This window comes from Gorilla gorilla, chromosome 15, assembly GCF_029281585.2.
Source record: "Gorilla gorilla gorilla isolate KB3781 chromosome 15, NHGRI_mGorGor1-v2.1_pri, whole genome shotgun sequence".
Taxonomy (NCBI): Eukaryota; Metazoa; Chordata; class Mammalia; order Primates; family Hominidae; genus Gorilla; species Gorilla gorilla.
This window is the reverse complement of record NC_073239.2, coordinates 9,648,964-9,676,653: the sequence shown is the minus strand read 5'-3', so window position 1 is coordinate 9,676,653 and position 27,690 is coordinate 9,648,964.

Here is a 27,690-nt window from a genome sequence, read left to right as displayed (position 1 = left end):
CAATGTTTATACAGATAGCGGTGTAGATATTTGCATGTTTATACAGTTAGCGTTGTAGGTATTTCCATGTTTATAGAGATAGTGGTGTAGATAATTCCAATTTTATACAGATAGTGTAGATATTTCCAAGTTCATACAGATAACGGTGTAGATATTTCCACGTTTATAGGGATGGCGGTTTAGATATTTCCATGTTCATACAGATGGCAGTGTAGATATTTCCATGTTTATACAGATGGCGGTGTAGATATTTTCATGTTTACACAGATGGCGGTGTAGATATTTCCATGTTTACACAGATAGCGGTGTAGACATTTCCATGTTTACACAGATAGCGGTGTGGATATTTCCATGTTTATGCAGATAGCGGTGTAGATATTTCCATGTTTATACAGATAGCGGTGCGGACATTTCCATGTTTATACAGATAGTGGTGCAGATATTTCCATGTTTATACAGTTAGCGGTGTAGATATTTCCATCTTAATATAGATGGCGGTGTAGATATCTCCATGTTCGTACAGATGGCGGTGTAGATGTTTCCATGTTCATAGAGATGGTGGCGTAGATATTTCCATGTTTATGCAGATAGCGGTATAGATATTTCCATGTTTATACAGATGGTGGTGTAGATATTTCCATGTTTATAGAGAATGCGGTCTAGATATTTCCATGTATAGAAATAGTGGTGTAGTTATTTCCAAGTTTATAGAGATGGCGTTGTAGATATTTCCATGTTTATACAGATAGTGGTGAAGATATTTCCATGTTTATACAGATAGCGGTGTAGATTTTTCCATGTTTATAGACATAGTGTTGTAGATAATTCCAATTTTATACAGATAGCAGTGTAGATATTTCCAAGTTCATACAGATAGCGGTGTAGATATTTCCACGTTTATAGGGATGGCGGTGTAGATATTTCCATGTTCATACAGATGGCGGTGTACATATTTCCATGTGTATAGAGATGGCGGTGTAGATATTTTCATATTTACACAGATGGCGGTGTAGATATTTTCATGTATATACAGATAGCGGTTAAGACATTTCCATGTTTACACAGATAGCGGTGTGGATATTTCCATGTTTATGCAGATAGCGGTGTAGATATTTCCATGTTTATAAAGATAGTGGTGCGGAAATTTCCATGTTTGTACAGATGGTTGGGCAGATATTCCCATGTTTATACAGATAGCGGTGTATATATTTCCATTTTAATACAGATAGCGGTGTAGATATCTCCATGTTCATACAGATGGCAGTGTAGATATTTCGAAGTTTATAGAGATAGCGCTGTAGTTATTTCCATATTTATAGAGAAATCTGTGTAGATATTTCCACGTAAATGCAGATCGCTTTGTAGATATTTCCATGTTCATGCAGATAGCGGTGTAGATATTTCCATGTTCATCCAGATGCCGGTGCAAATATATTCGTGTTCATACAGATGGCGGTGACGATATTTCCATGTTCATACAGATGGCGGTGTAGATAATTCCATGTTCATACAAATGGCGGTGTGGATATTTCCATGTTCATAGAGATGGCGGTGTAGATATTTCCATGCTCATACAAATGGCGGTGTAGATATTTCCATGTTCATTGAGATGGCGGTGTAGATATTTCCATGTTTATACACATAGCAGTGTAGTTATTCCAATGGTTGTAGAGATAGCAGTGTAGATATTTCCATTGATATACAGATAGCTGTGTAGATATTTGCATGTTCATACAGATAGCTGTGTAGATATTTCCATGTTCATACAGATAGCGGTGTAGATATTTCCATGTTCATACAGATAGCGGTGTTGATATTTCCGAGTTCATACAGATAGTGGCGTAGATATTTCCATGTTCATTGAGATAGCGGTGTAGATATTTCCATGTTCATACAGTTAGCGGTGTAGATATTTCCATGTTCATACAGGTGGCGGTGTAGATATTTCCATGTTTATACTGATAGCAGTGTTGTTACTTCCATGTTTATAGAGATAGCAGTGTAGATATTTCCATTGATATACAGATAGCTGTGTAGATATTTGCATGTTCATACAGATAGCAGTGTAGATGTTTCCATGTTCATACAGATAGCTATGTAGATATTTCCATGTTCAGACAGATAGCGCTGTAGATATTTCCATGTTCATACAGATAACGGTGTAGATATTTCTATGTTCATACAGATAGCGGTGTAGATATTTCCATGTTCATACAGTTAGCGGTGTAGATATTTCCATGTTCATAACGATGGCGGTGTAGATATTTACATGTTCATAGAGATGGCGGTGTTGATATTTCCAAGTTTATACAGATAGCGGTGTTGTTATTTCCATGTTTATAGAGATAGCAGTGTAGATATTTCCATTGATATACAGATAGCTGTGTGGATATTTGCATGTTCATACAGATAGCGGTGTAGATATTTCAATGTTCATACAGATAGCGGTGTAGATATTTCCATGTTCATACAGTTAGCGGTGTAGATATTTCCATGTTCATATGGATGGCGGTGTAGATATTCACATGTTCATACAGATGGCGGTGTAGTTACTTCCATGTTCGTACAGATGGCGGTGTAGATATTTCCATGTACATAGAGATGGCGGCGTAGATATTTCCATGTTTATGCAGATAGCAGTATAGTTATTTCCATGTTTATACAGATGGTGGTGTAGATATTTCCATGTTTATAGAGATAGTGGTGTAGATAATTCCAACTTTATACATATAGCTGTGTAGATATTTGCATGTTCATACAGATAGCGGTGTAGATATTTCCCTGTTCATACAGATAGCGGTGTAGATATTTCCATGTTTATACAGATAGCAGTGTAGATATTTCCATGTTTATAGAGATAGTGGTGTATATAATTTCAATTTTATACCGAGAGCAGTGTAGATATTTCCAAGTTCATACAGATAGCGGTGTAGATATTTCCACGTTTATAGAGATGGCGGTGTAGATATTTCCATGTTCATACAGATGGCTGTGTAGATATTTCCATGTTCATACAAATGGCGGTGTAGATATTTACATGTTCATAGAGATGGCGGGGAAGTTATTTCCATGTTCATACAAATGGCGGTGTAGATATTTCCATGTTCATAGAGATGGCGGTGTAGATATTTCCATGTTTATACAGATAGCATTGTAGTTATTCCCGTGTTTATAGAGATTGCAGTGTAGATATTTCCACTGATACACAGATAGCTGTGTAGATATTTGCATGTTCATACAGATAGCGGTGTAGATATTTCCATATTCATACAGATAGCGGTGTAGATATTTCCAAGTTCATACATATAGTGGTGTAGATATTTCCATGTTCATACAGATAGCGGTGTAGATATTTCCAGGTTCAGGCAGTTAGCGGTGTAGATATTTCCATGTTCATACAGATGGCGGTGTAGATATTTACATGTTCATACAGATGACGGTGTAGATATTTCCATGTTCATACAGATGGCGGTGTAGATATTTCCATGTTCATACAGATGGCGGTGTAGATATTTCCATGTTCATACATATAGCGATGTAGATATTTCCATGTTCATACCAATAGCGGTGTAGATATTTCCATGTTCATACAGTTAGCAGTGTAGATATTTCCATGTTCATACAGATGGCGGTGTAGATATTTACATGTTCATACAGATGGCGGTTTTGATATTTCCATGTTCGTACGGATGGCAGTGTAGATATTTCCATGTTCATACAGGTGGCGGTGTAGGTATTTCCATGTTTATACAGATAGCAGTGTAGTTATTTCCATGTTTATAGAGATAGCAGTGTGGATATTTCCATTGGTATACAGATAGCTGTGTAGATATTTGCATGTTCATACAGATCGCGGTGTAGATATTTCCATGTTCATACAGATAGCGGTGTAGATATTTCCATGTTCATACAGATAGCGGTGTAGATATTTCCATGTTCATACAGATAGCGGTGTAGATATTTCCATGTTCATACAGATAACGGTGTAGATATTTCCATGTTCATACAGATAGCGGTGTAGATATTTCCATTGATATACAGATAGCTGTGTAGATATTTGCATGTTCATACAGATAGCGGTGTAGATATTTCCATATTCATACAGATAGCGGTGTAGATATTTCCAAGTTCATACAGATAGCGGTGTAGATATTTCCATGTTCATACAGATAGCGGTGTAGATATTTCCAGGTTCAGGCAGTTAGCGGTGTAGATATTTCCATGTTTATACAGAGAACGGTGTAGATATTTCCATGTTCATACAGATTGCGGTGTAGATATTTCCATGTTCATACAGATGGCGGTGTAAATATTTCCATGTTCGTACAGATGGCGGTGTAGATATTTCCATCTTCATAGAGATGGCGGTGTAGATATTTCCATGTTTATGCAGATAGCGGTATAGATATTTCCATGTTTATGCAGATAGCATTGTAGATATTTCCATGTTTATACAGATGGTGGTGTAGATATTTCCATGTTTATAGAGATGGCAGTCTATGTATTTCCATGTTTATAGAGATAGTGGTGTAGATAATTCCAATTTTATACAGATAGCAATTTAGATATTTCCAAGTTCATTCAGATAGCGGTGTAGATATTTCCACGTTTATACAGATCACGGTGTACATATTTCCGTGTTCATACAGATGGCGCTGTAGATATTTCCATGTTTATAGAGATGGTGGTGTAGATATTTTCATGTTTACACAGATGGCGGTGTAGATATTTCCATGTTTTCACAGAAAGCGGTGTAGACATTTCCATGTTTACACAGACAGCGGTGTGGATATTTCCATGTTTATACAGATAGCGGTGCAGATATTTCCATGTTTATACAGATAGTTGGGCAGATATTTCCATGTTTATACAGATAGCGGTGTATATATTTCCATGTTCATACAAATGGCGGTGTAGATATTTGCATGTTCATAGCGATGGCGGTATTGATATTTCCATGTTTATACAGAGGGCGGTTTAAATATTTCCATGTTTACAGAGATAGCGGTGTAGATATTTCCATATTGATATACATAGCTGTGTAGATATTTCCAACTTTATAGAGATTGCGGTGTAGATATTTCTATATTTATAGAGATAGCATTGTAGATATTTCCACGTTTATACAGATAGCTGTATAGGTATTTCCATGTTTGTAGAAATAGTGGTGTAGTTATTTCCAAGTTCATAGAGATAGCGATGTAGATATTTCCATGTTTATACAGATAGCGGTGAAGATATTTCCATGTTTATACAGATAGCGGTGTAGATATTTCCATGTTTATACAGATAGCGGTGTAGATATTTACATGTTTATAGAGATGGCCGTCTATTTTCTTGTTTATACAGATAGCGGTGTAGTTATTTCCATGTTCATACAGATAGCGGTGTAGATATTTCCACCTTTATAGAGATGGCGGTGTAGATATTTCCATGTTCATACAGATGGCGGTGTAGATATTTCCATGTTTTTAGAGATTTCCGTGTAGATATTTTCATGTTTATACAGATAGCGGTGTGGATATTTGCATCTTAATACAGATGGCGGTGTAGATATTTCCATGTTCATACAGATGGCGGTGGAGGTATTTCCATGTTCATGCAGATGGCAGTGTATATATTTCCAGTTTTATAGAGATAGCGGTGTAGTTATTTCCATGTTTATAGAGATAGCGGTGTAGAATTTTCCATGTATGTACAGATAGCTATGTAGATATTTCCATGTTCATACAGATACCGATGTAGTTATTTCCATGTTCATACAGATAGCGGTGTAGATATTTTCATGTTCATACAGGTACCGGTGTAGATATTTCCATGTTCATTCAGATAGCAGTGTAGATATTTCCATGTTCGTACAGATAGCGGTGTAGATATTTCCATGTTCATACAGATGGTGGTGTAGATATTTCCATGTTTATGTAGATAGCGCTGTAAATATTTGCATGTTAATAGAGATAGCCGTGTAGATATTTCCATCTTAATACAGATGGCATTGTAGATATTTCCATGTTGCTACAGATGGCAGTGTAGATGTTTCCGTGTTCATACAAATGGCGGTGTAGATATTTCCATGTTCATGGAGATGGCAGTGAAGATATTTCCATGTTCATACAAATGGCGGTGTAGATATTTCCATGTTCATAGAGATGGCGGTGTAGATATTTCCATGTTTACACAGATAGCAGTGAAGTTATTTCCATGTTTATAGAGATAGCAGTGTAGATATTTCCATTGATATACAGATAGCTGTGTAGATATTTGCATGTTCATACAGATAGCGGTGTAGATATTTCCATGTTCATACAGATAGCGGTGTAGATATTTCCATGTTGATAGGGATGGCGGTGTAGATATTTTCATATTTATACAGATGGCGGTGTAGATATTTTCATGTATATACAGATAGCGGTGAAGACATTTCCATGTTTACACAGATAGCAGTGTGGATATTTCCATGTTTATACCGATAGCGGTGTAGATATTTCCATCTTCATGCAGATGGCGCTGTAGATATTTCCATGTTTATTGAGATGGCGGTGTAGGTATTTTCCTGTTTACACAGATGGCGGCGTAGATATTTCCATGTTCATACAGATAGCGGTGTAGATATTTCCATGTTCATACGGATGGCGGTGTAGATATTTCCATGTTCATACAGATGGCGGTGTAGATATTTCCATGTTTTCACAGATACCAGTGTAGTTACTTCCATGTTTATAGAGATAGCAGTGTAGATATTTCCGTTGATATACAGATAGATTTGCAGATATTTGCATGTTCATACAGATAGCGGTGTAGATATTTCCATGTTCATACAGATAGCGGTGTAGATATTTCCATGTTCATACACATAGCGGTGTAGATATTTCCATGTTCATACAGATAACGGTGTAGATATTTCCATGTTCATACAGATAGCGGTGTAGATATTTCCATGTTCATACAGTTAGCGTTGTAGATGTTTCCATGTTCATACAGATAGCGGTGTAGATATTTCCATGTTCATACAGTTAGCGTTGTAGATGTTTCCATGTTCATACAGATAACGGTGTAGATATTTCCATGTTCATACAGATAGCGGTGTAGATATTTCCATGTTCATACAGTTAGCGTTGTAGATGTTTCCATGTTCATACAGATAGCGGTGTAGATATTTCCATGTTCATACAGATAGCGGTGTAGATATTTCCATGTTCATACACATAGCGGTGTAGATATTTCCATGTTCATACAGATAACGGTGTAGATATTTCCATGTTCATACAGTTAGCGTTGTAGATGTTTCCATGTTCATACAGATTTTCGGTGTAGATATTTCCATGTTCGTACAGAAGGCAGTGTAGATATTTCCATGTTCATAGAGATGGTGGCGTAGATATTTCCATGTTTATGCAGATAGCGGTATAGATATTTCCATGTTTATACAGATGGTGGTGTAGATATTTCCATGTTTATAGAGATGGCGGTATAGATATTTACATGTTCATACAGATAGCCGTGTAGATATTTCCATGTTCATAGAGATAGCGGTGTAGATAATTCCATGTTCATACAGTTAGCTGTGTAGATATTTCCATGTTCATACAGATGGCGGTGTAGATATTTACATGTTCATACAGACGGCGGTGTAGATATATCCATGTTCGTACGGATGGTAGTGTAGATATTTCCATGTTCATACAGGTGGCGGTGTAGATATTTCCATGTTTATACCGATAGCAGTGTAGTTATTTCCATGTTTTTAGAGATAGCAGTGTAGATATTTCCATTGATATACAGATAGCTGTGTAGATATTTGCATGTTCATACAGATAGCGCTGTAGATATTTCAATGTTTATACAGATGGTGGTGTAGATATTTCCATGTTTATAGAGATGACGTTCCAGATATTTCCATGTTTATAGAGATAGTGGTGTAGTTATTTCCAAGTTTATAGAGATGGCGTTGTAGATATTTCCATGTTTATACTGATAGCGGTGAAGATATTTCCATGTTCATACAGATAGCGGTGTAGATATTTCCATGTTTATACAGATAGTGGTGTAGATATTTCCGTGTTTATAGAGATAGTGGTGTAGATAATTCCAATTTTATACAGATTGCAGTGTAGATATTTCCACGTTTATAGAGATGGCGGTGTAGATATTTCCATGTTCATACAGATGGCGGTGTAGTTATTGCCTTGTTTATAGAGATGGCGGTGTAGATATTTTCATGTTTATACAGATGGCGGTGTAGATATTTCCATGTTTACACAGATAGCGGTTTAGACATTTCCATGTTTACACAGATAGCGGTATGGATATTTCCATGTTTATGCAGGTTGCGGTGTAGATATTTCCATGTTTATACAGATAGCGATGCGGATATTTAAATGTTTATACAGATAGTTGGGCAGATATTTCCATGTTTATACAGATAGCGGTGTATATATTTCCATCTTAATACAGATGGCGGTGTAGATATGTCCATGTTCGTACAGATTGCGTTGTAGATAATTCCATGTTCATACAGATGGCGGTGTAGATATTTCGAAGTTTATACAGATAGCGCTGTAGTTATTTCCATGTTTACAGAGAAATCAGTGGATATTTCCATGTATATTCAGATAGCTGTGTAGATATTTCCATGTTCATGCAGATAGCAGTGTAGATATTTCCATGTTCATCCAGATGCCGGTGTAGATATATCCATGTTCCTACAGATGGCGGTGAAGATATTTCCATGTTCATGCAGATGGCAGTGTAGATATTTCCATGTTCATAGAGATGGCGGTGTAGATATTTCCATGCTCATACAAATGGCGGTGTAGATATTTCCATGTTCATAGAGATGGCGGTGTAGATATTTCCATGTTTATGCAGATAGCAGTGTAGTTATTTCCATGTTTATAGAGATAGCAGTGTAGATATTTCCATTGATATACAGATAGCAGTGTAGATATTTTCATGTTCATACAGATAGCGGTGTAGATATTTCCATGTTCATACAGATAGCGGTGTAGATATTTCCATGCTCATACAGACGGCGGTGTAGATATTTCCATGTTCATACAGATAACGGTGTAGATATTTCCATGCTCATACAGACGGCGGTGTAGATATTTCCATGTTCATACAGATAACGGTGTAGTTATTTCCATGTTCATACAGATAGCGGTGTAGATATTTCCATGTTCATACAGTTAGCGGTGTAGATATTTCCATGTTCATACAGATGGCGGTGTAGATATTTCCAAGTTTATGCAGATAGCGGTATAGATATTTCCAAGTTTATACAGATGGTGGTGTAGACATTTCCATGTTTATAGACCTTGCGGTCTAGATATTTGCATGTTTATAGAGATGGTGGTGTAGGTTTTTCCAAGTTTATAGAGACAGCGTTGTAGATATTTCCATGTTTATACAGATAGCGGTGAAGATATTTCAATGTTTATACAGATAGCGGTGTAGATATTTGCATGTTTATACAGTTAGCGTTGTAGGTATTTCCATGTTTATAGAGATAGTGGTGTAGATAATTCCAATTTTATACAGATAGTGTAGATATTTCCAAGTTCATACAGATAACGGTGTAGATATTTCCACGTTTATAGGGATGGCGGTTTAGATATTTCCATGTTCATACAGATGGCAGTGTAGATATTTCCATGTTTATACAGATGGCGGTGTAGATATTTTCATGTTTACACAGATGGCGGTGTAGATATTTCCATGTTTACACAGATAGCGGTGTAGACATTTCCATGTTTACACAGATAGCGGTGTGGATATTTCCATGTTTATGCAGATAGCGGTGTAGATATTTCCATGTTTATACAGATAGCGGTGCGGACATTTCCATGTTTATACAGATAGTGGTGCAGATATTTCCATGTTTATACAGTTAGCGGTGTAGATATTTCCATCTTAATATAGATGGCGGTGTAGATATCTCCATGTTCGTACAGATGGCGGTGTAGATGTTTCCATGTTCATAGAGATGGTGGCGTAGATATTTCCATGTTTATGCAGATAGCGGTATAGATATTTCCATGTTTATACAGATGGTGGTGTAGATATTTCCATGTTTATAGAGAATGCGGTCTAGATATTTCCATGTATAGAAATAGTGGTGTAGTTATTTCCAAGTTTATAGAGATGGCGTTGTAGATATTTCCATGTTTATACAGATAGTGGTGAAGATATTTCCATGTTTATACAGATAGCGGTGTAGATTTTTCCATGTTTATAGACATAGTGTTGTAGATAATTCCAATTTTATACAGATAGCAGTGTAGATATTTCCAAGTTCATACAGATAGCGGTGTAGATATTTCCACGTTTATAGGGATGGCGGTGTAGATATTTCCATGTTCATACAGATGGCGGTGTACATATTTCCATGTGTATAGAGATGGCGGTGTAGATATTTTCATATTTACACAGATGGCGGTGTAGATATTTTCATGTATATACAGATAGCGGTTAAGACATTTCCATGTTTACACAGATAGCGGTGTGGATATTTCCATGTTTATGCAGATAGCGGTGTAGATATTTCCATGTTTATAAAGATAGTGGTGCGGAAATTTCCATGTTTGTACAGATGGTTGGGCAGATATTCCCATGTTTATACAGATAGCGGTGTATATATTTCCATTTTAATACAGATAGCGGTGTAGATATCTCCATGTTCATACAGATGGCAGTGTAGATATTTCGAAGTTTATAGAGATAGCGCTGTAGTTATTTCCATATTTATAGAGAAATCTGTGTAGATATTTCCACGTAAATGCAGATCGCTTTGTAGATATTTCCATGTTCATGCAGATAGCGGTGTAGATATTTCCATGTTCATCCAGATGCCGGTGCAAATATATTCGTGTTCATACAGATGGCGGTGACGATATTTCCATGTTCATACAGATGGCGGTGTAGATAATTCCATGTTCATACAAATGGCGGTGTGGATATTTCCATGTTCATAGAGATGGCGGTGTAGATATTTCCATGCTCATACAAATGGCGGTGTAGATATTTCCATGTTCATTGAGATGGCGGTGTAGATATTTCCATGTTTATACACATAGCAGTGTAGTTATTCCAATGGTTGTAGAGATAGCAGTGTAGATATTTCCATTGATATACAGATAGCTGTGTAGATATTTGCATGTTCATACAGATAGCTGTGTAGATATTTCCATGTTCATACAGATAGCGGTGTAGATATTTCCATGTTCATACAGATAGCGGTGTTGATATTTCCGAGTTCATACAGATAGTGGCGTAGATATTTCCATGTTCATTGAGATAGCGGTGTAGATATTTCCATGTTCATACAGTTAGCGGTGTAGATATTTCCATGTTCATACAGGTGGCGGTGTAGATATTTCCATGTTTATACTGATAGCAGTGTTGTTACTTCCATGTTTATAGAGATAGCAGTGTAGATATTTCCATTGATATACAGATAGCTGTGTAGATATTTGCATGTTCATACAGATAGCAGTGTAGATGTTTCCATGTTCATACAGATAGCTATGTAGATATTTCCATGTTCAGACAGATAGCGCTGTAGATATTTCCATGTTCATACAGATAACGGTGTAGATATTTCTATGTTCATACAGATAGCGGTGTAGATATTTCCATGTTCATACAGTTAGCGGTGTAGATATTTCCATGTTCATAACGATGGCGGTGTAGATATTTGCATGTTCATAGAGATGGCGGTGTTGATATTTCCAAGTTTATACAGATAGCGGTGTTGTTATTTCCATGTTTATAGAGATAGCAGTGTAGATATTTCCATTGATATACAGATAGCTGTGTGGATATTTGCATGTTCATACAGATAGCGGTGTAGATATTTCAATGTTCATACAGATAGCGGTGTAGATATTTCCATGTTCATACAGTTAGCGGTGTAGATATTTCCATGTTCATATGGATGGCGGTGTAGATATTCACATGTTCATACAGATGGCGGTGTAGTTACTTCCATGTTCGTACAGATGGCGGTGTAGATATTTCCATGTACATAGAGATGGCGGCGTAGATATTTCCATGTTTATGCAGATAGCAGTATAGTTATTTCCATGTTTATACAGATGGTGGTGTAGATATTTCCATGTTTATAGAGATAGTGGTGTAGATAATTCCAACTTTATACATATAGCTGTGTAGATATTTGCATGTTCATACAGATAGCGGTGTAGATATTTCCCTGTTCATACAGATAGCGGTGTAGATATTTCCATGTTTATACAGATAGCAGTGTAGATATTTCCATGTTTATAGAGATAGTGGTGTATATAATTTCAATTTTATACCGAGAGCAGTGTAGATATTTCCAAGTTCATACAGATAGCGGTGTAGATATTTCCACGTTTATAGAGATGGCGGTGTAGATATTTCCATGTTCATACAGATGGCTGTGTAGATATTTCCATGTTCATACAAATGGCGGTGTAGATATTTACATGTTCATAGAGATGGCGGGGAAGTTATTTCCATGTTCATACAAATGGCGTTGTAGATATTTCCATGTTCATAGAGATGGCGGTGTAGATATTTCCATGTTTATACAGATAGCATTGTAGTTATTCCCGTGTTTATAGAGATTGCAGTGTAGATATTTCCACTGATACACAGATAGCTGTGTAGATATTTGCATGTTCATACAGATAGCGGTGTAGATATTTCCATATTCATACAGATAGCGGTGTAGATATTTCCAAGTTCATACATATAGTGGTGTAGATATTTCCATGTTCATACAGATAGCGGTGTAGATATTTCCAGGTTCAGGCAGTTAGCGGTGTAGATATTTCCATGTTCATACAGATGGCGGTGTAGATATTTACATGTTCATACAGATGACGGTGTAGATATTTCCATGTTCATACAGATGGCGGTGTAGATATTTCCATGTTCATACAGATGGCGGTGTAGATATTTCCATGTTCATACATATAGCGATGTAGATATTTCCATGTTCATACCAATAGCGGTGTAGATATTTCCATGTTCATACAGTTAGCAGTGTAGATATTTCCATGTTCATACAGATGGCGGTGTAGATATTTACATGTTCATACAGATGGCGGTTTTGATATTTCCATGTTCGTACGGATGGCAGTGTAGATATTTCCATGTTCATACAGGTGGCGGTGTAGGTATTTCCATGTTTATACAGATAGCAGTGTAGTTATTTCCATGTTTATAGAGATAGCAGTGTGGATATTTCCATTGGTATACAGATAGCTGTGTAGATATTTGCATGTTCATACAGATCGCGGTGTAGATATTTCCATGTTCATACAGATAGCGGTGTAGATATTTCCATGTTCATACAGATAGCGGTGTAGATATTTCCATGTTCATACAGATAGCGGTGTAGATATTTCCATGTTCATACAGATAACGGTGTAGATATTTCCATGTTCATACAGATAGCGGTGTAGATATTTCCATTGATATACAGATAGCTGTGTAGATATTTGCATGTTCATACAGATAGCGGTGTAGATATTTCCATATTCATACAGATAGCGGTGTAGATATTTCCAAGTTCATACAGATAGCGGTGTAGATATTTCCATGTTCATACAGATAGCGGTGTAGATATTTCCAGGTTCAGGCAGTTAGCGGTGTAGATATTTCCATGTTTATACAGAGAACGGTGTAGATATTTCCATGTTCATACAGATTGCGGTGTAGATATTTCCATGTTCATACAGATGGCGGTGTAAATATTTCCATGTTCGTACAGATGGCGGTGTAGATATTTCCATCTTCATAGAGATGGCGGTGTAGATATTTCCATGTTTATGCAGATAGCGGTATAGATATTTCCATGTTTATGCAGATAGCATTGTAGATATTTCCATGTTTATACAGATGGTGGTGTAGATATTTCCATGTTTATAGAGATGGCAGTCTATGTATTTCCATGTTTATAGAGATAGTGGTGTAGATAATTCCAATTTTATACAGATAGCAATTTAGATATTTCCAAGTTCATTCAGATAGCGGTGTAGATATTTCCACGTTTATACAGATCACGGTGTACATATTTCCGTGTTCATACAGATGGCGCTGTAGATATTTCCATGTTTATAGAGATGGTGGTGTAGATATTTTCATGTTTACACAGATGGCGGTGTAGATATTTCCATGTTTTCACAAAAAGCGGTGTAGACATTTCCATGTTTACACAGACAGCGGTGTGGATATTTCCATGTTTATACAGATAGCGGTGCAGATATTTCCATGTTTATACAGATAGTTGGGCAGATATTTCCATGTTTATACAGATAGCGGTGTATATATTTCCATGTTCATACAAATGGCGGTGTAGATATTTGCATGTTCATAGCGATGGCGGTATTGATATTTCCATGTTTATACAGAGGGCGGTTTAAATATTTCCATGTTTACAGAGATAGCGGTGTAGATATTTCCATATTGATATACATAGCTGTGTAGATATTTCCAACTTTATAGAGATTGCGGTGTAGATATTTCTATATTTATAGAGATAGCATTGTAGATATTTCCACGTTTATACAGATAGCTGTATAGGTATTTCCATGTTTGTAGAAATAGTGGTGTAGTTATTTCCAAGTTCATAGAGATAGCGATGTAGATATTTCCATGTTTATACAGATAGCGGTGAAGATATTTCCATGTTTATACAGATAGCGGTGTAGATATTTCCATGTTTATACAGATAGCGGTGTAGATATTTACATGTTTATAGAGATGGCCGTCTATTTTCTTGTTTATACAGATAGCGGTGTAGTTATTTCCATGTTCATACAGATAGCGGTGTAGATATTTCCACCTTTATAGAGATGGCGGTGTAGATATTTCCATGTTCATACAGATGGCGGTGTAGATATTTCCATGTTTTTAGAGATTTCCGTGTAGATATTTTCATGTTTATACAGATAGCGGTGTGGATATTTGCATCTTAATACAGATGGCGGTGTAGATATTTCCATGTTCATACAGATGGCGGTGGAGGTATTTCCATGTTCATGCAGATGGCAGTGTATATATTTCCAGTTTTATAGAGATAGCGGTGTAGTTATTTCCATGTTTATAGAGATAGCGGTGTAGAATTTTCCATGTATGTACAGATAGCTATGTAGATATTTCCATGTTCATACAGATACCGATGTAGTTATTTCCATGTTCATACAGATAGCGGTGTAGATATTTTCATGTTCATACAGGTACCGGTGTAGATATTTCCATGTTCATTCAGATAGCAGTGTAGATATTTCCATGTTCGTACAGATAGCGGTGTAGATATTTCCATGTTCATACAGATGGTGGTGTAGATATTTCCATGTTTATGTAGATAGCGCTGTAAATATTTGCATGTTAATAGAGATAGCCGTGTAGATATTTCCATCTTAATACAGATGGCATTGTAGATATTTCCATGTTGCTACAGATGGCAGTGTAGATGTTTCCGTGTTCATACAAATGGCGGTGTAGATATTTCCATGTTCATGGAGATGGCAGTGAAGATATTTCCATGTTCATACAAATGGCGGTGTAGATATTTCCATGTTCATAGAGATGGCGGTGTAGATATTTCCATGTTTACACAGATAGCAGTGAAGTTATTTCCATGTTTATAGAGATAGCAGTGTAGATATTTCCATTGATATACAGATAGCTGTGTAGATATTTGCATGTTCATACAGATAGCGGTGTAGATATTTCCATGTTCATACAGATAGCGGTGTAGATATTTCCATGTTCATACAGATAGCGGTGTAGATATTTCCATGTTTATACCGATAGTGGTACAGATATTTCCATGTTTATTCAGATAGCGGTGTAGATATTTCCATCTTAATACAGATAGCAGTGTAGATAATTCCAAGTTCATACAGATAGCGGTGTAGATATTTCCACGTTTATAGAGATGGCGGTGTAGATATTTCCATGTTTATACAGATGGTGGTGTAGATATTTCCATGTTTATGGAGATGGCAGTCAAGATATTTCCATGTTTATAGGGATAGTGGTGTAGTTATTTCCAAGTTTATAGAGACAGCGTTGTAGATATTTCGGTGTTTACAAAGAAAGAGCTGAAGATATTTCCATGTTTATACAGATAGCGGTGTAGATATTTCCATGTTTATACAGATAGCGGTGTAGATATTTCCATGTTTACAGAGATAGTGGTGTAGATAATTCCAATTTTATACAGATAGCAGTGTAGATATTTCCAAGTTCATACACATAGCGTTGTAGATATTTCCATGTTTATAGAGACGGCGGTGTAGATATTTCCATGTTCATACAGATGGCGGTGTAGATATTTCCATGTTTATAGAGATGGCGGTGTAGATATTTCCATGTTTACACAGATAGCGGTGTAGACATTTCCATGTTTACACAGATAGCGTTGTGGATATTTCCATGTTTATGCAGATAGCGGTGTAGATATTTCCATGTTCATATAGATGCCGGTGTAGATATATCCATGTTCATACAGATGGCGGTGATGATATTTCCATGTTCATACAGATGGCGGTTGAGATATTTCCATGTTCATACAAATGGCGGTGTAGATGTTTCCATGTTCATAGACATGGTGGTGTAGATATTTCCATGTTCATACAAATTTCTGTGTAGATATTTCCATGTTCCTAGAGATGGCGGTGTAGATATTTCCATGTTTATACAGATAGCAGTATAGTTATTTCCATGTTTATAGATATAGCAGTGTAGATATTTCCATTGATATACAGATAGCTGTGTAGATATTTGCGTGTTCATACAGATAGCGGTGTAGATGTTTCCATGTTCATACAGACAGTGTTGTAGATATTTCCATGTTCATACAGATAGCGCTGTAGATATTTCCATGTTCATACAGATAGCGGTGTAGATATTTCCATGTCCATACAGACAGCGGTGTAGATATTTCCATGTTCATACAGTTAGCGGTATAGATATTTCCATGTTCATACAGATGGCGGTGTAGATATTTCCATGTTTATAGAGATGACTGTGTAGATATTTTCATGTTTACACAGATCGCGGTGTAGATATTTCCATGTTTACACAGATAGCGGTGTAGACATTTCCATGTTTACACAGATAGCGGTGTGGATATTTCCATGTTTATGCAGATAGCGGTGTAGATTTTTCCATGTTCATTCAGATAGCGGTGCGGATATTTTCATGTTGATACCGATAGTTGGGCAGATATTTCCATGTTTATACAGATAGCAGTGTAGATATTTCCATCTTAATACAGAGGGTGGTGTAGACAACTCCATGTTCGTACAGATGGCGGTGTAGATATTTCCATGTTCATACAGATGGCGGTGTAGATATTTCGAAGTTTATAGAGATAGCGCTGTAGTTATTTCCACATTTATAGAGAAATCTGTGTAGATATTTCGATGTATATGCAGATAGCTGTGTAGATATATCCATGTTCATGCAGATAGCGGTGTAGATATTTCCATGTTTATACAGTTAGCGTTGTAGGTATTTCCATGTATATAGAGATAGTGGTGTAGATAATTCCAATTTTATACAGATAGTGTAGATATTTCCAAGTTCATACAGATAACGGTGAAGATATTTCCACGTTTAAAGGGATGGCGGTTTAGATATTTCCATGTTCATACAGATGGCAGTGTAGATATTTCCATGTTTATACAGATGGCGGTGTAGATATTTTCATGTTTACACAGATGGCGGTGTAGATATTTCCATGATTACACAGATAGCGGTGTAGACATTTCCATGTTTACACAGATAACGGTGTGGATATTTCCATGTTTATGCAGATAGCGGTGTAGATATTTCCATGTTTATACAGATAGCGGTGCGGACATTTCCATGTTTATACAGATGGTGGTTTACATATTTCCATGTTTATAGAGAATGCGGTCTAGATATTTCCATGTTTATAGAAATAGTGGTGTAGTTATTTCCAAGTTTATAGAGATGGCATTGTAGATATTTCCATGTTTATACAGATAGCGGTGAAGATATTTCCATGTTTATACAGATAGCGGTGTAGATATTTCCATGTTTATACAGATAGCGATGTAGATATTTCCATGTTTATAGACATAGTGGTGTAGATAATTCCAATTTTATACAGATAGCAGTGTAGATATTTCCAAGTTCATACAGATAGCAGTGTATATATTTCCACGTTTATAGGGATGGCGGTGTAGATATTTCCATGTTCATACAGATGGCGGTGTAGATATTTCCATGTTGATAGGGATGGCGGTGTAGATATTTTCATATTTATACAGATGGCGGTGTAGATATTTTCATGTATATACAGATAGCGGTGAAGACATTTCCATGTTTACACAGATAGCAGTGTGGATATTTCCATTTTTATACCGATAGCGGTGTAGATATTTCCATCTTCATACAGATGGCGCTGTAGATATTTCCATGTTTATTGAGATGGCGGTGTAGGTATTTTCCTGTTTACACAGATGGCGGCGTAGATATTTCCATGTTCATACAGATAGCGGTGTAGATATTTCCATGTTCATACGGATGGCGGTGTAGATATTTCCATGTTCATACAGATGGCGGTGTAGATATTTCCATGTTTTCACAGATACCAGTGTAGTTACTTCCATGTTTATAGAGATAGCAGTGTAGATATTTCCGTTGATATACAGATAGATTTGCAGATATTTGCATGTTCATACAGATAGCGGTGTAGATATTTCCATGTTCATACAGATAGCGGTGTAGATATTTCCATGTTCATACACATAGCGGTGTAGATATTTCCATGTTCATACAGATAACGGTGTAGATATTTCCATGTTCATACAGATAGCGGTGTAGATATTTCCATGTTCATACAGTTAGCGTTGTACATGTTTCCATGTTCATACAGATAGCGGTGTAGATATTTCCATGTTCATACAGTTAGCGTTGTAGATGTTTCCATGTTCATACAGATAACGGTGTAGATATTTCCATGTTCATACAGATAGCGGTGTAGATATTTCCATGTTCATACAGTTAGCGTTGTAGATGTTTCCATGTTCATACAGATAGCGGTGTAGATATTTCCATGTTCATACAGATAGCGTTGTAGATATTTCCATGTTCATACACATAGCGGTGTAGATATTTCCATGTTCATACAGATAACGGTGTAGATATTTCCATGTTCATACAGATAGCGGTGTAGATATTTCCATGTTCATACAGTTAGCGTTGTAGATGTTTCCATGTTCATACAGATTTTCGGTGTAGATATTTCCATGTTCGTACAGAAGGCAGTGTAGATATTTCCATGTTCATAGAGATGGTGGCGTAGATATTTCCATGTTTATGCAGATAGCGGTATAGATATTTCCATGTTTATACAGATGGTGGTGTAGATATTTCCATGTTTATAGAGATGGCGGTATAGATATTTACATGTTCATACAGATAGCCGTGTAGATATTTCCATGTTCATAGAGATAGCGGTGTAGATAATTCCATGTTCATACAGTTAGCTGTGTAGATATTTCCATGTTCATACAGATGGCGGTGTAGATATTTACATGTTCATACAGACGGCGGTGTAGATATATCCATGTTCGTACGGATGGTAGTGTAGATATTTCCATGTTCATACAGGTGGCGGTGTAGATATTTCCATGTTTATACCGATAGCAGTGTAGTTATTTCCATGTTTTTAGAGATAGCAGTGTAGATATTTCCATTGATATACAGATAGCTGTGTAGATATTTGCATGTTCATACAGATAGCGCTGTAGATATTTCAATGTTTATACAGATGGTGGTGTAGATATTTCCATGTTTATAGAGATGACGTTCTAGATATTTCCATGTTTATAGAGATAGTGGTGTAGTTATTTCCAAGTTTATAGAGATGGCGTTGTAGATATTTCCATGTTTATACTGATAGCGGTGAAGATATTTCCATGTTCATACAGATAGCGGTGTAGATATTTCCATGTTTATACAGATAGTGGTGTAGATATTTCCGTGTTTATAGAGATAGTGGTGTGGATAATTCCAATTTTATACAGATTGCAGTGTAGATATTTCCACGTTTATAGAGATGGCGGTGTAGATATTTCCATGTTCATACAGATGGCGATGTAGTTATTGCCTTGTTTATAGAGATGGCGGTGTAGATATTTTCATGTTTATACAGATGGCGGTGTAGATATTCCCATGTTTACACAGATAGCGGTTTAGACATTTCCATGTTTACACAGATAGCGGTATGGATATTTCCATGTTTATGCAGGTTGCGGTGTAGATATTTCCATGTTTATACAGATAGCGATGCGGATATTTAAATGTTTATACAGATAGTTGGGCAGATATTTCCATGTTTATACAGATAGCGGTGTATATATTTCCATCTTAATACAGATGGCGGTGTAGATATGTCCATGTTCGTACAGATTGCGTTGTAGATAATTCCATGTTCATACAGATGGCGGTGTAGATATTTCGAAGTTTATACAGATAGCGCTGTAGTTATTTCCATGTTTACAGAGAAATCAGTGGATATTTCCATGTATATTCAGATAGCTGTGTAGATATTTCCATGTTCATGCAGATAGCAGTGTAGATATTTCCATGTTCATCCAGATGCCGGTGTAGATATATCCATGTTCCTACAGATGGCGGTGAAGATATTTCCATGTTCATGCAGATGGCAGTGTAGATATTTCCATGTTCATAGAGATGGCGGTGTAGATATTTCCATGCTCATACAAATGGCGGTGTAGATATTTCCATGTTCATAGAGATGGCGGTGTAGATATTTCCATGTTTATGCAGATAGCAGTGTAGTTATTTCCATGTTTATAGAGATAGCAGTGTAGATATTTCCATTGATATACAGATAGCAGTGTAGATATTTTCATGTTCATACAGATAGCGGTGTAGATATTTCCATGTTCATACAGATAGCGGTGTAGATATTTCCATGCTCATACAGACGGCGGTGTAGATATTTCCATGTTCATACAGATAACGGTGTAGATATTTCCATGCTCATACAGACGGCGGTGTAGATATTTCCATGTTCATACAGATAACGGTGTAGTTATTTCCATGTTCATACAGATAGCGGTGTAGATATTTCCATGTTCATACAGTTAGCGGTGTAGATATTTCCATGTTCATACAGATGGCGGTGTAGATATTTCCAAGTTTATGCAGATAGCGGTATAGATATTTCCAAGTTTATACAGATGGTGGTGTAGACATTTCCATGTTTATAGACCTTGCGGTCTAGATATTTGCATGTTTATAGAGATGGTGGTGTAGGTTTTTCCAAGTTTATAGAGACAGCGTTGTAGATATTTCCATGTTTATACAGATAGCGGTGAAGATATTTCAATGTTTATACAGATAGCGGTGTAGATATTTGCATGTTTATACAGTTAGCGTTGTAGGTATTTCCATGTTTATAGAGATAGTGGTGTAGATAATTCCAATTTTATACAGATAGTGTAGATATTTCCAAGTTCATACAGATAACGGTGTAGATATTTCCACGTTTATAGGGATGGCGGTTTAGATATTTCCATGTTCATACAGATGGCAGTGTAGATATTTCCATGTTTATACAGATGGCGGTGTAGATATTTTCATGTTTACACAGATGGCGGTGTAGCTATTTCTATGTTTACACAGATAGCGGTGTAGTCATTTCCATGTTTACACAGATAGCGGTGTGGATATTTCCATGTTTATGCAGATAGCGGTGTAGATATTTCCATGTTTATACAGATAGCGGTGCGGACATTTCCATGTTTATACAGATAGTGGTGCAGATATTTCCATGTTTATACAGATAGCGGTGTAGATATTTCCATCTTAATATAGATGGCAGTGTAGATATCTCCATGTTCGTACAGATGGCGGTGTAGATGTTTCCATGTTCATAGAGATGGTGGCGTAGATATTTCCATGTTTATGCAGATAGCGGTATAGATATTTCCATGTTTATACAGATGGTGGTGTAGATATTTCCATGTTTATAGAGAATGCGGTCTAGATATTTCCATTTATAGAAATAGTGGTGTAGTTATTTCCAAGTTTATAGAGATGGCGTTGTAGATATTTCCATGTTTATACAGATAGTGGTGAAGATATTTCCATGTTTATACAGATAGCGGTGTAGATTTTTCCATGTTTATAGACATAGTGTTGTAGATAATTCCAATTTTATACAGATAGCAGTGTAGATATTTCCAAGTTCATACAGATAGCGGTGTAGATATTTCCACGTTTATAGGGATGGCGGTGTAGATATTTCCATGTTCATACAGATGGCGGTGTACATATTTCCATGTGTATAGAGATGGCGTTGTAGATATTTTCATATTTACACAGATGGCGGTGTAGATATTTTCATGTATATACAGATAGCGGTTAAGACATTTCCATGTTTACACAGATAGCGGTGTGGATATTTCCATGTTTATGCAGATAGCGGTGTAGATATTTCCATGTTTATAAAGATAGTGGTGCGGAAATTTCCATGTTTGTACAGATAGTTGGGCAGATATTCCCATGTTTATACAGATAGCGGTGTATATATTTCCATTTTAATACAGATAACGGTGTAGATATCTCCATGTTCATACAGATGGCAGTGTAGATATTTCGAAGTTTACAGAGATAGCGCTGTAGTTATTTCCATATTTATAGAGAAATCTGTGTAGATATTTCCATGTAAATGCAGATCGCTTTGTAGATATTTCCATGTTCATGCAGATAGCGGTGTAGATATTTCCATGTTCATCCAGATGCCGGTGCAAATATATTCGTGTTCATACAGATGGCGGTGACGATATTTCCATGTTCATACAGATGGCGGTGTAGATAATTCCATGTTCATACAAATGGCGGTGTGGATATTTCCATGTTCATAGAGATGGCGGTGTAGATATTTCCATGCTCATACAAATGGCGGTGTAGATATTTCCATGTTCATAGAGATGGCGGTGTAGATATTTCCATGTTTATACACATAGCAGTGTAGTTATTCCAAAGGTTGTAGAAATAGCAGTGTAGATATTTCCATTGATATACAGATAGCTGTGTAGATATTTGCATGTTCATACAGATAGCTGTGTAGATATTTCCATGTTCATACAGATAGCGGTGTAGATATTTCCATGTTCATACAGATAGCGGTGTTGATATTTCCGAGTTCATACAGATAGTGGCGTAGATATTTCCATGTTCATAGAGATAGCGGTGTAGATATTTCCATGTTCATACAGTTAGCGGTGTAGATATTTCCATGTTCATACAGGTGGCGGTGTAGATATTTCCATGTTTATACTGATAGCAGTGTAGTTACTTCCATGTTTATAGAGATAGCAGTGTAGATATTTCCATTGATATACAGATAGCTGTGTAGATATTTGCATGTTCATACAGATAGCGGTGTAGATGTTTCCATGTTCATACAGATAGCTATGTAGATATTTCCATGTTCAGACAGATAGCGCTGTAGATATTTCCATGTTCATACAGATAACGGTGTAGATATTTCTATGTTCATACAGATAGCGGTGTAGATATTTCCATGTTCATACAGTTAGCGGTGTAGATATTTCCATGTTCATAAAGATGGCGGTGTAGATATTTACATGTTCATAGAGATGGCGGTGTTGATATTTCCAAGTTTATACAGATAGCGGTGTTGTTATTTCCATGTTTATAGAGATAGCAGTGTAGATATTTCCATTGATATACAGATAGCTGTGTGGATATTTGCATATTCATACAGATAGCGGTGTAGATATTTCAATGTTCATACAGATAGCGGTGTAGATATTTCCATGTTCATACAGTTAGCGGTGTAGATATTTCCATGTTCATATGGATGGCGGTGTAGATATTCACATGTTCATACAGATGGCGGTGTAGTTACTTCCATGTTCGTACAGATGGCGGTGTAGATATTTCCATGTACATAGAGATGGCGGCGTAGATATTTCCATGTTTATGCAGATAGCAGTATAGTTATTTCCATGTTTATACAGATGGTGGTGTAGATATTTCCATGTTTATAGAGATGGCGGTCTAGATATTTGCATGTTTATAGAGATAGTGGTGTAGTTATTTCCAAGTTTATAGAGACGGCGTTGTAGATATTTCCATGTTTATACAGATAGCGGTGAAGATATTTCCATGTTTATAGAGATAGTGGTGTAGATAATTCCAACTTTATACATATAGCAGTGTAGATATTTCCAAGTTCATACAGATAGCGGTGTGGATATTTCCACGTTTATAGATATGGCGGTGTAGATATTCCATGTTCATACAGTTGGCGGTGTAGATATTTCCATGTTTATAGAGATGGCGGTGTAGATATTTTCATGTTTACACAGATGGCGGTGTAGATATTTTCATGTTTACACATATAGCGGTGTAGACATTTCCATGTTTACACAGATAGCTTTGAGGATATTTCCATGTTTATGCAGATAGCGGTGTAGATATTTCCATGTTTATACAGATAGCGGTGCGGCTATTTCCATGTTTATACAGATAGTTGGGCAGATATTTCCATGTTTATACAGATAGCGGTGAAGATATTTCCATCTTAATACAGATGGCGGTGTAGATATCTCCATGTTCGTACAGATGGCTGTGTAGATATTTCCATGTTCATACAGATGGCAGTGTAGATATTTCGAAGTTTATAGAGATAGCGCTGTAGTTATTTCCATATTTATAGAGAAATCTGTGTAGATATTTCCATGTATATGCAGATAGCTGTGTAGATATTTCCATGTTCATGCAGATAGCGGTGTAGATATTTCCATGTTCATCCAGATGCCGGTGTAGATATATCCATGTTCATACAGATGGCGGTGAAGATATTTCCATGTTCATACAAATGGCGGTGTAGATATTTCCATGTTCATAGAGATGGCGGTCTAGGTATTTCCATGCTCATACAAATGGCTGTGTAGATATTTCCATGTTTTTACAGATAGCAGTGTAGTTATATCCATGTTTATAGAGATAGCAGTGTAGATATTTCCGTTGATATACAGAGAGCTTTGTAGATATTTGCATGTTCATATAGATAGCGGTGTAGATATTTACATGTTCATACAGATAGCGGTGTAGATATTTCCATGTTCATACACTTAGCTGTGTAGATATTTCCATGTTCATACAGATAACGGTGTAGATATTTCCATGTTCATACAGATAACGGTGTAGATATTTCCATGTTCATACAGTTAGTGGTGTAGATGTTTCCATGTTCATACAGATGGCGGTGTAGATATTTACATGTTCATACAGATGGCGGTGTAGATATTTCCATGGTCATAGAGATGGTGTCGTAGATATTTCCATGTTTATGCATATAGCGGTATAGGTATTTCCATGTTTATACAGATGGTGGTGTAGAAATTTCCATGTTTATAGAGATGGCGGTCAAGATATTTCCATGTTTATGGAGATAGTGTTGTAGTTATTTCCAAGTTTATAGAGATGGCGTTGTAGGTATTTCCATGTTTATACAGATAGCGGTGAAGATATTTCCATGTTTATACAGTTAGCGGTGTAGATTTTCCATGTTTATACAGATAGTGGTGTAGATATTTCCATGTTTATAGAGATAGTGGTGTAGATAATTCCAATTTTATACAGATAGCAATGTAGTTATTTCCAAGTTCATACAGATAGCGGTGTAGATATTTCCACGTTTATAGAGATGGCGGTGTAGATATTTCCATGTTCATACAGATGGCGGTGTAGATATTTCCATGCTTATAGAGATGGTGGTGCAGATATTTTCATGTTTACACAGATGGCGGTGTAGATATTTCCATGTTTACACAGATAGCGGTGTAGACAATTCCATGTTTACACAGATAGCGGTGTGGATATTTCCATATATATGCAGATAGCGGTGTAGATATTTCCATGTTTATACAGATAGCGTTGCGGATATTTCCATGTTTGTACAGATAGTTGGGCAGATATTTCCATGTTTATACAGATAGCGGTGTAGATATTTCCATCTTAATACAGATGGCGGTGTAGATATGTCCATGTTCATACAGACGGCGGTGTAGATATTTCGAAGTTTATAGAGACAGCGATGTAGTTATTTCCATATTTATAATCTGTGTAGATATTTCCATGTATATGCAGATAGCTGTATAGATATTTCCATGTTCATGCAGATAGCAGTGTAGATATTTCCATGTTCATACAGATGGCGGTGTAGATATTTCGAAGTTCGTAGAGATAGCGCTGTAGTTTTTTCCATATTTATAGAGAAATCTGTGTAGATATTTCCATCTATATGCAGATAGCTGTATAGATATTTGCATGTTCATTCAGATAGCGGTTTAGATATTTCCATGTTCATACAGATGGTGGTGTAGATATTTCGAAGTTCGTAGAGATAGCGCTGTAGTTTTTTCCATATTTATAGAGAAATCTGTGTAGATATTTCCATCTATATGCAGATAGCTGTGTAGATATTTCCATGTTCAGGCAGATAGCGGTGTAGATATTTCCATGTTCATCCAGATGCCGGTGGAGATATATCCATGTTCGTACGGACAGCGGTGAAGATATTTCCATGTTCATACCGATGGCGGTGTAGTTATTTCCATGTTCATACAAATGGCGGTGTAGATATTTCCATGTTCATAGAGATGGCGGTGTAGATATTTCCATGTTCATACAAATGGCGGTGTAGATATTTCCATGTTCATAGAGATGGCTGTGTAGATATTTCCATGTTTATACAGATAGTAGTGTAGTTATTTCCATGTTTATAGAGATAGCAGTGTAGATATTTCCATTGATATACAGATAGCTGTGTAGATATTTGCATGTTCATACAGATAGCAGTGTAGAAATTTCCATGTTCATACAGATAGCGGTGTAGATATTTCCATGTTCATACAGATAGCGGTGTAGATATTTCCATGTTCATACAGATAGCGGCGTAGATATTTCCAAGTTCATACACTTAGCCGTGTAGATATTTCCATGTTCATACAGATGGCGGTGTAGATATTTACATATTCATACAGATGGCGCTGTAGATATTTCCATGTTCGTACGGATGGCAGTGTAGATATTTCCATGTTCATACAGGTGGCGGTGTAGTTATTTACATGTTTATACAGATAGCAGTGTAGTCATTTCCAAGTTTATAGAGAAAGCAGTGTAGATATTTCCATTGATATACAGATAGCTGTGTAGATATTTGCATGTTCATACAAATAGCGGTGTAGATATTTCCATGTTCATACAGATAATGGTGTAGATATTTCCATGTTCATACAGATAGCGGTGAAGATATTTCCATGTTCATACAGTTAGCGGTGTAGCTATTTCCATGTTCATACAAATGGCGGTGTAGATATTTACATGTTCATACAGATGGCGGTGTAGATATTTGCATGTTCGTACAGATGGCGGTGTTGATATTTCCATGTTCATAGAGATGGTGGTGTAAATACTTCTATGTTTATGCAGATAGCGGTATGGATATTTCCATGTTTATACTGATGGTGGTGTAGATATTTCCATGTTTATAGAGATGGCGGTCTAGATATTTCCATGTTTATAGAGATAGTGGTGTAGTTATTTCCAAGTTTATAGAGACAGCGTTGTAGATATTTCCATGTTTATACA